Below are 11988 nucleotides of genomic sequence, written 5' to 3'. Positions count from 1 at the left end.
TATCTTAAATTAACCCACTTCTATAAGTCTATAAGTTGCCACACAGCTTGTGGCTTACCGGTACTTTACATCTTGCTTCTCATGGCAGCGGCTGGCAGCGGCTCCTGACTCAGCCTTCCACTTCCCAGAATTCTCCTCTCTCTTATCCCGCCTATACTGTACTTCCTGCCTGGCTACTGGCCAATCTGCGTTTTATTTATCCATCAGTCAGAGCAACACATTCACAGTATACAGAAAGACATCCCCAGCCATGATCTGTGTCTGCCACTGAGCTAACTAACCATGGCAGAACCTTATCTCTAAGCCTGACTTCTTGCCCTAAATCTTTGCTTCCTTCCTTCTCCATACCATGTCTACTTATAAAATGACTGAATCACCAAGGTCTATGAGCAGTTTTTTTTTTTTTTTTAAGGAATACCTTTATAAAAATGTGAATGAAAAGTAGGTAGTGTAGAAACAGAACATTGTTTAGCATGTGCTCAGCCCAGGATACCATCTCCAGAAAACAAACAAACAAAAAAGCAAACAAACAAAAATCCCAACACACCTATCTCTTCGGTTGTATTTAATAGATACTGAACTAAATGACAGACATCTGGAGCTAAAACTTTTTCTGTGAAGAGTCACTGGGCTTCCTAGGCTATACCGTCTCTGCCACAGCCACTTGGTGCTGTGTACACTAGCACCATAAACCATACAGAAAACAATGGGCAGGTCAATATCCGATAGAACTTTATTCGTAGGAATCAGCAACAGGGAAGATGCATCCCAGGGACCCTGTTTGCCACCCCTGAACAGCTCCAGCTTTGAGGAAAGACCAATCCAAAGCATCATTTCTTCCTCCGAGCACTCTCCGTTGGAGTAGGGTCTTCAGAACCCTTGGTGAAGGCTCACATCTAGGCACTCTGTCCCTCTCCCTCCGTGTCCTTTGATAAGTGCCAGTTGGCAAGAGGACCATCCTTCCATGGCAGTTATTCTGAAAGACAAAGCAGGGGTAGAGATTAAAGCCAGACCCAGGTCTTTGTGCCATGCTCAGCATATCAAGTGGTCCTCTTCAGATCGGACTGTGTTGGCTGTACACCTTCAGAGAGAGACAGGACCATTCTTTCCCTCAATAGTCTTTGACGTGGGTGTGGGAGGACAGGTTTACGAAAGGCCCTTCTGAAATGCCGGCTGAAAGAAAATCATTCTCCCTGGCACCACGGGCTCTTTCTCGTGTGAAGCTGCGTGCTCACTTTTCATTTCATTCCTCAAGCACCCCATGGCACCCATCCATGTATTAGGCTAATAACTGCATGAAGCTAGTTAAAAGGAACCGAGCAATTATTTTAATTAGAAGAGAACAAAAATAACACTCCTGGCTTCTGTTTTAAGGGGCAAGAAGGAAGTAGTCAGGGTTCAAAAAGATCCCACAAAATATTTTTGTGAAAGGAAAAATAATTAAGGCCAAATTTAGAATGTACTTGCAATAAATGGGCCAAATAAATGAATGGCCCCACTGTGCAGCCAGGACCCATTCACAGAGAAGAGTCCCAGAAAGCTCATTTTTATGTGATACCATCTTGAGGACACAGCCAATTTTACACAGTGAAAGTGAATGTCTAGTAGACTCTAATGATCCTTGTGAATCCCTCACGCACCCTCTTAAAGAGTTTCTGTGTAAACTCTTTTATTAATAAGAGAGAGGGGCAGGATCTTGTTCAATTTGCCTTTTAAGCCAGATTTTTTTGTTGTTGTTTGAATTTTTAAATTGCTCTGGAGAAATCTACCTTCACAGAAGATCCCTGTTGCTAATCTATTCAATCAAAGGTGGCATCCATCACAAGAGGACTTTAATAGCTAGACTGTGCTCCGTTACACAGGGAGAGCATTGAGCTACAGATTTCCCGCAGCCTTGGCCTCAAACCTCCATGGAGACTGTGCTTCTATGACCTCTTCTGTCTACTCTGGTCTTCTAAAAAGAAACAAAATGAAACTCAGAGCTGTCAGCTGGTTGCTATTGTTCGTGCTGTGTGGATCTATAAATGTTAGTTGAGCACCTACCCCCGCCCCCCCCCCCACACACACACATAAAGTTCCAGATTCCCACAGATCGCTGGGGCCTGCGCTCTGCCGCAAAACAGATCCACATCCATCTACTCGCACAGACAAAACCACGGGCAGAAACAAGAGCCAGCCGCTCCAGCTGGGTGAGGTCAAGGTTGTCTATCCTGAGATTATTATTAAAGAGTGGATTATTCATGAGAAATACATAGATGGTTTGTTTCAGGTAGAAAGATCAGCGGGAACAGAAGCTGAGACACTTGGGACCCTGGTGCGCAGACAGAGCTGGCCACAGTAGAGTGAGAGAGTGATCAACCAAAAACTAGAGTAGCTGAGAAAGCAAGCTGCAAAGACAAGCCATAGCCAGGTGCTGTAGTCCAAATATTGATGTCTTCTCTCAGGTTCCTACTTTATACTAGTACACAGTCAGTCTGCTGTTACGTATAGCCTGGGCTGAGAGTGGGACGTCTGAATGCTAAGCCATCCTTTCTCAGGCATTCAACGGCTCACTCTGAAAGGGAAATCTGTCGTGTTTACCTCTTGCTGAAAACCATGAGGTGGTTGTTGACGTCTGCTTTCTCTAGCTGTGATACACGCCACGACCAAAGCAACTAAGGAGAGGAAAGGGTTTATTTCACCTTACACATACAGGTCACAGTCCATCACTGAGGGAAGCCAGGGAAGGAACTGAAGCAGGAACTATCAAGGAATGTTGCTTACTGGGCTCACTCTTAGACTCATGTTCAGCTGGCTTTCTTATATAGCCAAGGCCCACCTGCCCAGGGATGGGGCAGGCCACAGTGGGCTGGACCCTCCCACAGCAATCAATTGAAATAATCTCTCACAGACATGGCCACGGGCCAATATGATTGCAGCAATACTTCAATTATCGTTCCCTCTTCCCGGGTTACTCTAGGCTGTGTGAAGTTGGCAAGGGAAATTAATTAGGATAGTGGTTTTGCCAATAGCGAGTGTGATGTTGTTAAGAGGTATGGACTTTGGGTAGTGATGAAATCATGGGCCCTCCACCTTCATGAATGAGAACAGTGCCCTCATTTTTAGAATAAGGCACAACCTGGCTCTCTGCATCTTCCACCATGCAAGAATGCAACAACAAGACACCATTTCTACGGTCCTAACAGGACACCATAACTGTTGGCACCTTAATCTTGGGTTTCCCCATCTCCCCAAACTATGAGCAATACATTTCTTTTATTTATAAATTATCCAGCCCAGGGCCAAGAGCGTAGCTTAGAGGCAGAGCACTTGCCCGGCAGGCAGGTCGTGGGTTTGATCCTCAGCAGCACAGAACACCAAATCATCTAGTCTTAAGGTCTGTGGGGAAGCAGCCCCCACAGACTGAAACAACAGGTCACAGGTGGACCTATGCCAAGCCCACATTCACACTTCGAAGCAATACAAAGCCACCTCCCAGTTTTCAGCAAGGGGTTGGCCAGCTATCCAGTTCAGAGTCCAGGCTGTTTGTGATGACAGGTTGGCCCTGCACTAAAAAGACAGCAAGTCAGAAAAGAGAGCTACGTGGCATAGGACTGGAGCCAGTTTTAAAACTACAAAATATTTCTCAGGAGCAGTGCCTGAAGGGTCAAAAGTCAGAGGTAAAACCGGCTTTGAAGATTCAGGGTGAGGACCATGGGAGTGTCATCACTTGCCCCAGGAGGCTTCTCCTGTCACAGGTTTTTCTTTTAAACCCACATGGCCATCAATCGTGGCTTCCAAAATCAAAATGGAGTAACTAATTGGAGCCTTGGACACATGAACATCCTGTTAAGTGCTGTTCAGAACCTCAGCAAACAGTCCAGTTCTATTTACTTTCCTATGCAAAACTTATGCCGAGCCAGCCGTGGTGAGTGCTCAGGCCACCCTGCACACATGTTTAATTGCTCTGTCAAATTATTAGCCTTCCCAGTGTGTTCACGTTGAATGAAATCTGAAGAAAATGCATCTCTCAGTTTACAAGCTGAACTCGATGACACCATGGAAGAGGACATTACGGGGAACTGTAGTCACACTTAGTTCACAAGCATCGTTACAAAAGTACATACTACAGAAATGAAGAAAACATATGCAACAGTATGTAAAATAAAATGCCACAGCCAAGTTGGGTTTAATCCCAAATACAAGATTGGTTAACATTCAAAAACCTCCTGGGGCCGGGGGGGGGGGGGGGGGGGGATATGAAAGTAGGCAGAGGCTGTGTTGAATACAAGATAAGTTCTAGCAGGAGAGGGACTGGGATGGGGCATAAAAAAAAAAAAGACTCAAAGTCATTGTAACGAGTATGAAATTGTCAAGGAATTTAAAAATGTTAGGGAAACCCACTGAATAATTTGTCACACTGGTGGGATGAAGAGAAAAGGGCATATCGTCACTGTGCACAAAAGAAGTGTTTCACTTAGGGTAAAAATGTCAACACAAAGCATGGGAAGAAGAATGGGGCAGAAGCGGATACTCATAACAGAAGGGCCAACTTGATCAGTGCTGTGGGCCAGGAATACAACCCCGTGGTGCAGAACATTGTGGCAGTCACAAAATCCTTGGGTTCAATCCTGGTCACAAGACAGAAAGACAGGGGAGGAAAAAAAGAGAATGAAGAGGTAGGAAAGAATGGAGGCGGGCGGGGGGAGGCGGGGAATGGAGGCCATGTAGACTGTGGATTTAAATATAAAACATAAAACAGCAAACTTACTAGAAAATATCTTTAGGATATTTCCATGGCCTTGGGATAAGAAAAACTCTCTCGAGATAACCAACATGTCAACTAGAAAGAAATCAGCCATCCACAGAAACCATAAAGAAAGTGATGGGTCAAGTTCAGAAGACTTGTAACATTCCCAACATTTGAACACATAAAAGATTTATATGTAAAATGTATGCATGAAAATTCAATATAAAATAAGCGGCCTGCAAGGTTGGATAAAGCACAGGGACAAATAGCCAAATGAATGGAAACACATGAACTATGAACCAATGGCTCAGGGGTCACCAACTGGATCAGACCCTCTGAATGGGTGAGACAGTTGATTGGCTTGATCTGTTTGGGAGGCATCCAGGCAGTGGGACTGGGTCCTGTGCTCATTGCATGAGTTGGCTGTTTGAAACCTGGGACCTATGCAGGATCGCTTGTCTCAGCCTGGGAGGAGGGGACTAGACCTACCTGGACTGAGTCTACCAGGGTGATCTCAGTCCGAGAGGAAGGCTTTGCCCTGGAGGAGATGGGAATGGGGGGTGGGCTGGGAGGAAGGTGAGGGAGGCGGGAGGGGGGAGAACAAGGGAATCCGTGGCTAATATGTAGAACTGAATTGTATTGCAAAAAAAATAAATAAATAAGTGGTCTGGGCTGGAGCAATGGTTCAGTGGGTAAGACTGCATGCCCCACAAGCATGAAAACCTGAATTTGAATCCCCACTGCCTTCCGTGCCTCGGTAGAATAGGGGCAAAGTCAGGTGGATTTCTAGAGACACTGAGCAGACAATCTAGCCAAAATGGTGAGCTTGAGGTTGAGTGTGACACCCTGTCTCAAGGGAACGAGGCAAATGTGGTTGATATATTGTGCACCCCAATAAACTTATCTGGAGGTAAGAGAACAAAACAGCCATTATATTAAATATAGAGGTTAGGCAGTGGTAGCACACACCTTTAATCCTAGCATTCCGGAGGCAGAGATCCATTGGGATCTCTGTGAGTTCAAGGCTACACTGAAAACTGCCAGGCATGGTGACACATACCTTTAATCCCAGGAAGTGATGGCAGGAAGCAGAAAGGTATATAAGACATGAAAACCAGGAACTAGAGGCTTCTACACTTTTAAGATTTTAGACTTTCAGCAGCAGTTCAGCTGAGATCCATGTAGATGAGGACTCAGAGGCTTCCAGTTTGCAGAAATAGGATTGGCTGAGAAGTTGGCAAAGTGAGGTTAGCTGTGGCTTGTTCTGCTTCTCTGATCTTTCAGCATTCACCCCCAATACCTGGCTCCGGGTTTGTTTTTATTAATAAGACCTTTTAAGATTCATGTTACAGGCAGATAAGAAGAGAAATGGACACCCAGTGTTCTAGTTACCACATGCATGTGCATGGGTACATACACACACACACACACACACACACACACACACACACACACACACATACACACACACACCAAGCAGGCAACTTGAGAATAGTATTCATAAAAGGGAACACTCAAATGCCCAGTAGACCTGAAAAAGATGCCCAGTTTTTTTTTTTTAAGGATCCAGGAAATTGCTGATCCATTCAGTGGTGATGCACACCTTTAATCCCAAAACTCAGGAGGCAGAGACAAGGAGATCTCTGAGTTAGAGGCCAGCCTGGTCTACAGAGCAAGTTCCAGTACAGCCAGTGCTACACAGAGAAACCCTGTCTGAAAAAAATAAAACCAGGAAATTGAACTAAGCTCACAATGCCAGTCTACTGCATGCCACCAGAATGACTAGTGAGCATGAGCTGGGCTGGGGAGCAGCTACATTCACTGCTCGAGACTGACACAGTCCCTTTGGAAAGGTACTCATACTCAGCATTATATATTACCATCAAACAGTTCTGCCCTACAATTTAGCAATTTCCCATTCAGCGTAAATACAGACTAAACATAATGCATGCGCACACTCAGCAAGATGAACTCAGGAAAACTTACAGCAGAGCTCTGTGAAATCATTTAGACCTCAAAACAACCAAAACATTCATAAAGGGTAAGATAGATAAACTGTGCAGTATGTGAAATTTTATGAAGAAAATACACTACAATTATAGCCAATGTAATGCTGAGAGTAGAAAGCCAAACACAGATGAATACCTGTCCCACATTAAAAATCTGTACCATGGCAAAATAACTTTAAAAAGTAAGTAAGTATCTCCTGTGTGGTTCCACTTATATGAAGTTCAAGAAAAATAAATAAATAAAGCAAAACAAATCCCTGGGATCAAAAATCAGGATGTGGGTACCTTTGGGAAAGAAGATGGGATTGCATCATAGGAGCAAATCGGGAGTATCAGTCATGTGATCTTTCTTGGCCTGCCATGGGTAGGCGTGGTTATGGAATGTGTTAACTCCAGATCAATGCACTGAGTCCCACATTCATGCTCTTCACATCTTCCATATGTGGAGCTCCAATGAAGCCCTAATTTAAACATTCCAAATGTTCTTTTTGCTTCATGATGTCACTCAACATGTGTGTGAAATAGATAGGAAACAGGGAGAATGGATTCATGCCAGACTCGGAGGGAGGGAATGCTCTGCAATGAGCTAAGAAGTAATACATTAAAGGGAAGGGGGGAAGGGAGGAGGAGGAGAGAGAGAGATCCAATGTAGTAATAATAATAATAATAATAATAATAATAATAATAATAATAACAATAGAGCAGCCGTGGACATAGAAACTCACAATTGGTCAAAGTCAGTGGAGTGGTCAGCCATAAATGGAACATCTGTACCACGCCCCTCGGTGAAGACTGAGAGGCCATCTTGCAAAGGGGGAGAGGAAGTTTTTTTGTATTTGTGGTTTTTTGAGACAGGGTTTCTCTGTGTAGCTTTTTTGTGCCTTTCCTGGAACTCACTCTGTAGCCCAGGTTGGCCTTGAACTCACAGAGATTCACCTGGCTCTGCCTCCCAAGTGCTAGGATTAAAGGCGTGCACCACCACTGCCCGGCGAGAGGAAGATTTTAAGAGCTAGAGGTCAGAAAGGATGAGAGCAAAACAATGCTTGTGGACATGACAGGACCAGGGTCACTGTGCACACACACTCACAGAACCTGTAGTTGCCTGCACAAGTCCAAGCTAGTTCACATTCTCACGTGGAGCTATTGACTGTTGGCAGCTGCTAGGGGGAGGAAGAGTCAATTTCCTTTAAGGGTGTGACCCCAGGTAGGTCTACCTTGCTCCGATGGATGGCACTACACCCGTGAGTACATAAATAGCGTGAGTACATAAATAGCACAAATTGGAATCAGCTGGTTACTGAAAAATAAATAAAAAGAGGACTTGGGAGAACAGAGGTGGGCAGATGTGGGCAGAGTTAGGGGGAAGAGCATGGGACTAATATCAAAATAAATTGTATGTATTTATGAAATTCTCAAAGAATTAATAAAAAATGTTATACTTAAAAGTTAAGAGTATATATATATACATACAATATATATATATATATATATATATATATATATATATATATATATATATAGAGAGAGAGAGAGAGAGAGAGAGAGAGAGAGAGAGAGAATAAAATGTTAGACTTAAACAAAAATACAGAGCTAGAGGCTCCTTCCTGTGTTTCTAGTCTCAGTATGGAAAGTGGGATTAAAAACTAATACGTGTAGACTACATACAAAGCATTTTCTTATTTAGTGTGTATAATGTATACGTCAACAAGTCACAGTGTGGGGAACAATACAGTCACAGTATGATCCAGCTCCTCCCCTGAAAAGCTGGCTCCAGTATCCAGGGCTGCATCTGCAGTTACACAGAGCGAGCATCGCATTGCAAAGCCTCCTGTGCACCCAGGTAAAAGCCCACCCCCAGGCAGGGGGTCAAGGGGAAATGTTCCCCTTGGTATAGTGTTTCACAGTCCTGCTACCTAATACTGACCAGCTCTCCAGTCTGCATGGTGCTTGCGCCTCTGCTCCAGGCACCTGGCTGGATGCCGGATGCTGCAGTGAAGCAGGCTATTGTCTTAACCTTGGGAGGCAGCACCTGTAGGCCTGTATTTAGGCTACGCCATGTGTTTCCAAAAGGTAAATGCAAGGAATATAATCAAAATTGTTTCTAACACTACTGTTTTTACATCAACAATCTATAAATATATGGAAGAACTCAATATACGTGTGAAATAAACAGAAGGTATGACTCCACTGAGCTAACTAAAAAAAAAAAAAAAGCAGCTCTGGAGTTTAGAAAGCGTGGCTTTCAATTGCTGTGTTTTTAGATATGAAACATTATGAAAAACACAGACATTATTCATCAGAGTGATTGTCCTGTGCACCTGTATACCTTATGTAAAAAATTTTTTTCAGGGCTTTTTACTTCAAGGAAATAACTAGCTAATGACATTTCAGACTTTGGAAATTTTTCCCAATAGCACACTGGAGTTCCCTTGGGGAGAGAACTGTGAGTATGTGGATTTTTTTTTTCAAGATCATTAACAGATATTACAAACCAATTCAAACTGAGCATTTTCTTTGCAAATTACCTTTAACTTTTAAAGCCATTGAAGGAAGGGGTGGGGGAAAAGACAGTGAGTGATTTAATTTACTTAACTTGTCTACAAATTGCAGCTTTGTGCTTCATCGGTGACTGCATTTCCAACCAAAAAAAATGTATCTCTAACTATCTCTAATAGATATATTTTTCTAAATTACCACATTGGATGAGTGATATATCCAAAGAGTAACACTGTCTTTTTTTTTTTTTTTTCCATTTAGCAAGTTGCCCTGGAATTGGGGATGTTTATTCTATTGGTATGTTTAAGGTAAAAAACGGAGCCCCACACTGTCTATCTGAGGCCTAATTAGGTCTCTTCAGTAATTAGCTGGCTTATCCTCTCCTGGGTGCACGCATGGTGATGCTTTGGTTGTTGGTGTACCGTGCCTTTCTGAGGGGAAGGAAGAATTCTTTTATCTCATGATCAAAACCTAGTTTCCGGGCTGAAAAAGCTAATATTTGGGTGAGCAGTCCCTCATTCCAAGATTACATCAGGCCTGATTCTGATTTGCATGTTTTCCATTCAAAGAACCCCTGTGGACTTCAAGAAGAGACTCCTACAAGGGCCAGCTACGTGGGAGTCCTGACAGGTTCCAGAGCAAAAACTACACCAGCCACCGCTCATGTTGGAGCCAAAAACCATGACACAAAACTAAAGGGTCTTCCCTGTCTGTGCCATCCCATGGCACACATGGGAAAGGTCCCCAGGCCTGCCAACCACTGTGCTGGCTTCTGTAGCTGTTACAAGTAAATATTTGACGAATGATGCTTCATTTGTAAGAACATACTTTAACAAGAACACTCTTTGCATTTGATGCCCAACGAAGACTTTTTGAAAGCTCATCGTTTAAGGTGCTGGAAGTTCTTTTTCTCCATTTTATAGTAAGAAGTCCTCATCCCCCAATCGCTGATGGCAGCACTTGGGAGAGCAGGCCCCACACCTTGCCTGGGCAGTACAGAAGAGCTGGCCCTCGCAGCATGGGCACCGGAGAGTCAGTGCCAAGGGTGTGAGAATGGGAGATCTGGCCTCACCCCTTATGGGCTTTGGCACTCAGGTGAGCCGGCACCATCCCTTGCCAGGGCAGTGCTGGAGAGCTGGCCCTGGTGGTGTGGGTACAGGAGAGCCACCTCAATGGCATGAGTGTGGGAGAGACAGTTCTGCCCCTTGCCAGCTACCGCAGGCAGGAGAGCTGGGCCTGCCCCTCACCTGGGCAAATCAAGAGAGCTGGCCCTGGTGGCAGGGGCATAGGCCAGCAGGTGGGCTGACCAACTCAGCTTCCACCCAGGCCCGGATCCAGTGCTTTGCATCAACCCCCGCCCCCCAACATCTACCCCATCTAAGAACTGCTGGGGCATGTGAAGGGGCCCGTCCTGCAGAACCAAGGCTGCAGGATCTCCGTGACACAGGGCAACAACAGGATATCTGAAAAGGGCCCCGGTGGTAAGGATCCGGTATTGATAGTGTAGCAGAAGCCAGAGGCCTTGAACCAGACCAAAGATTCATTACAACAAACACTTTCAAGGAAAGCTGTTTGGGCAAAAGGGTGGACAGAGTGACACACCAAGACACACTGCAGCTTCCACAGCAAGATGGGTGGTTGTTGTTGTTGCTGCTGCTGGTGAAGCTGCTGCTGCCGTTGTTGCTTTTTTGTTATTGTTGTTTCATTTTATTTTTAATTTTCTTTATTTTTTTTTTGTTTTCTTTTAGGGGAGATTGCAAGGGCAGAGGGCAGATATAGAGGGACAGGGAGATGAGTGGGATTGGAGTGCGTGATAAGAAATTCACAAAGAATCAATAAAGTTTTAAAAAATAAAGAAGTCGATTTAGCACAAATCAGACAGGAATGTCATCATAAGCCTCTGCATGTGCTGCTAACAGCAAGTGGGTGAGACACTAGCTGAAGAATGTTCATCCTGTTATCAAGAGTGAAGGAGCCAGGAGGTGGTGGTGCACGCCCTTAATCCCAGCACTCGGGAGGCAGAGGCAGGAGGATCTCTGTGAGTTCAAGGCCAGCCTGGTCTACAAAGCAAATTCTAGGACAGCCAGGGCTGTTACACAGAGAAACTCTGTCTCAACACCACCACTACCCCCCAAAAAAGAGTAAAGGAGCCTTTTTAATCCTCCACTATATTACATTGTAGATGATATCACCCCCATGTGAAAGATGGTGATGGGAGCTTTAAAGAACTCTACTCCAAAGTCCTAGGGCAGGAGTGCAGAAAGAGACTGAGGAATCCAGATCTGCCCAGTGCCATAGCCAACATTCATCTGCCTCAAACTCACAGGTGATTTCAAATGCCAAGTTCATAGCCTAACATCTGACAGAGAAGCAGACCCTCTGACTGTGGTCTTCCAATTTGAACTCAGACAAAGGTTACTACATTCTACACTTGGACAATTAAACTGCAAGGAGTTGGTCGCCCTATGGGTTTCCCAGTGGGACCCTGTCAGAAAAGGCAAACATGGTTGGATATCTAAACTAACTGGTCTGTATGACATGTGTGTGTCACAAAATGCTGACACACTTCAGAACTTCAGAAAATGAGACTTGATCCTCTAGGTCACAACAGTTGCTCATGCAAAAGGCACAAAGCGAGGTTGACGGTCCCAAGATGATGCATATCTCTGGACAGATTGCTCAATCCAGAATCATCACAGCTTCTAACTTGTGTTGGAATGGGCGTGGGTGAAACTCCCATTGATCCACTCGGCC

At 44.5% G+C, this 11988-nt stretch overlaps 1 long non-coding RNA gene across 2 annotated transcripts in view; it reads right to left on the bottom strand.

The window, feature by feature from the left end:
* Positions 1–715: 715 nt before the first annotated feature.
* The window catches only part of LOC131893812 (uncharacterized), a 49619-nt gene continuing 38346 nt past the window's right edge, over positions 716–11988 (bottom strand). For both annotated transcript variants that reach the window (XR_009374748.1, XR_009374749.1), the window contains exon 6: positions 716–976. This is a non-coding gene — a long non-coding RNA (uncharacterized LOC131893812). The remainder of the gene's footprint in view (positions 977–11988) is intronic.

The sequence above is a fragment of the Peromyscus eremicus genome, chromosome 16_21 (assembly GCF_949786415.1).
Source record: "Peromyscus eremicus chromosome 16_21, PerEre_H2_v1, whole genome shotgun sequence".
NCBI lineage: Eukaryota > Metazoa > Chordata > Mammalia > Rodentia > Cricetidae > Peromyscus > Peromyscus eremicus.
The sequence above is the reverse complement of the archived record's forward strand: the minus strand, read 5'-3'. Positions and strand labels throughout refer to the sequence as shown.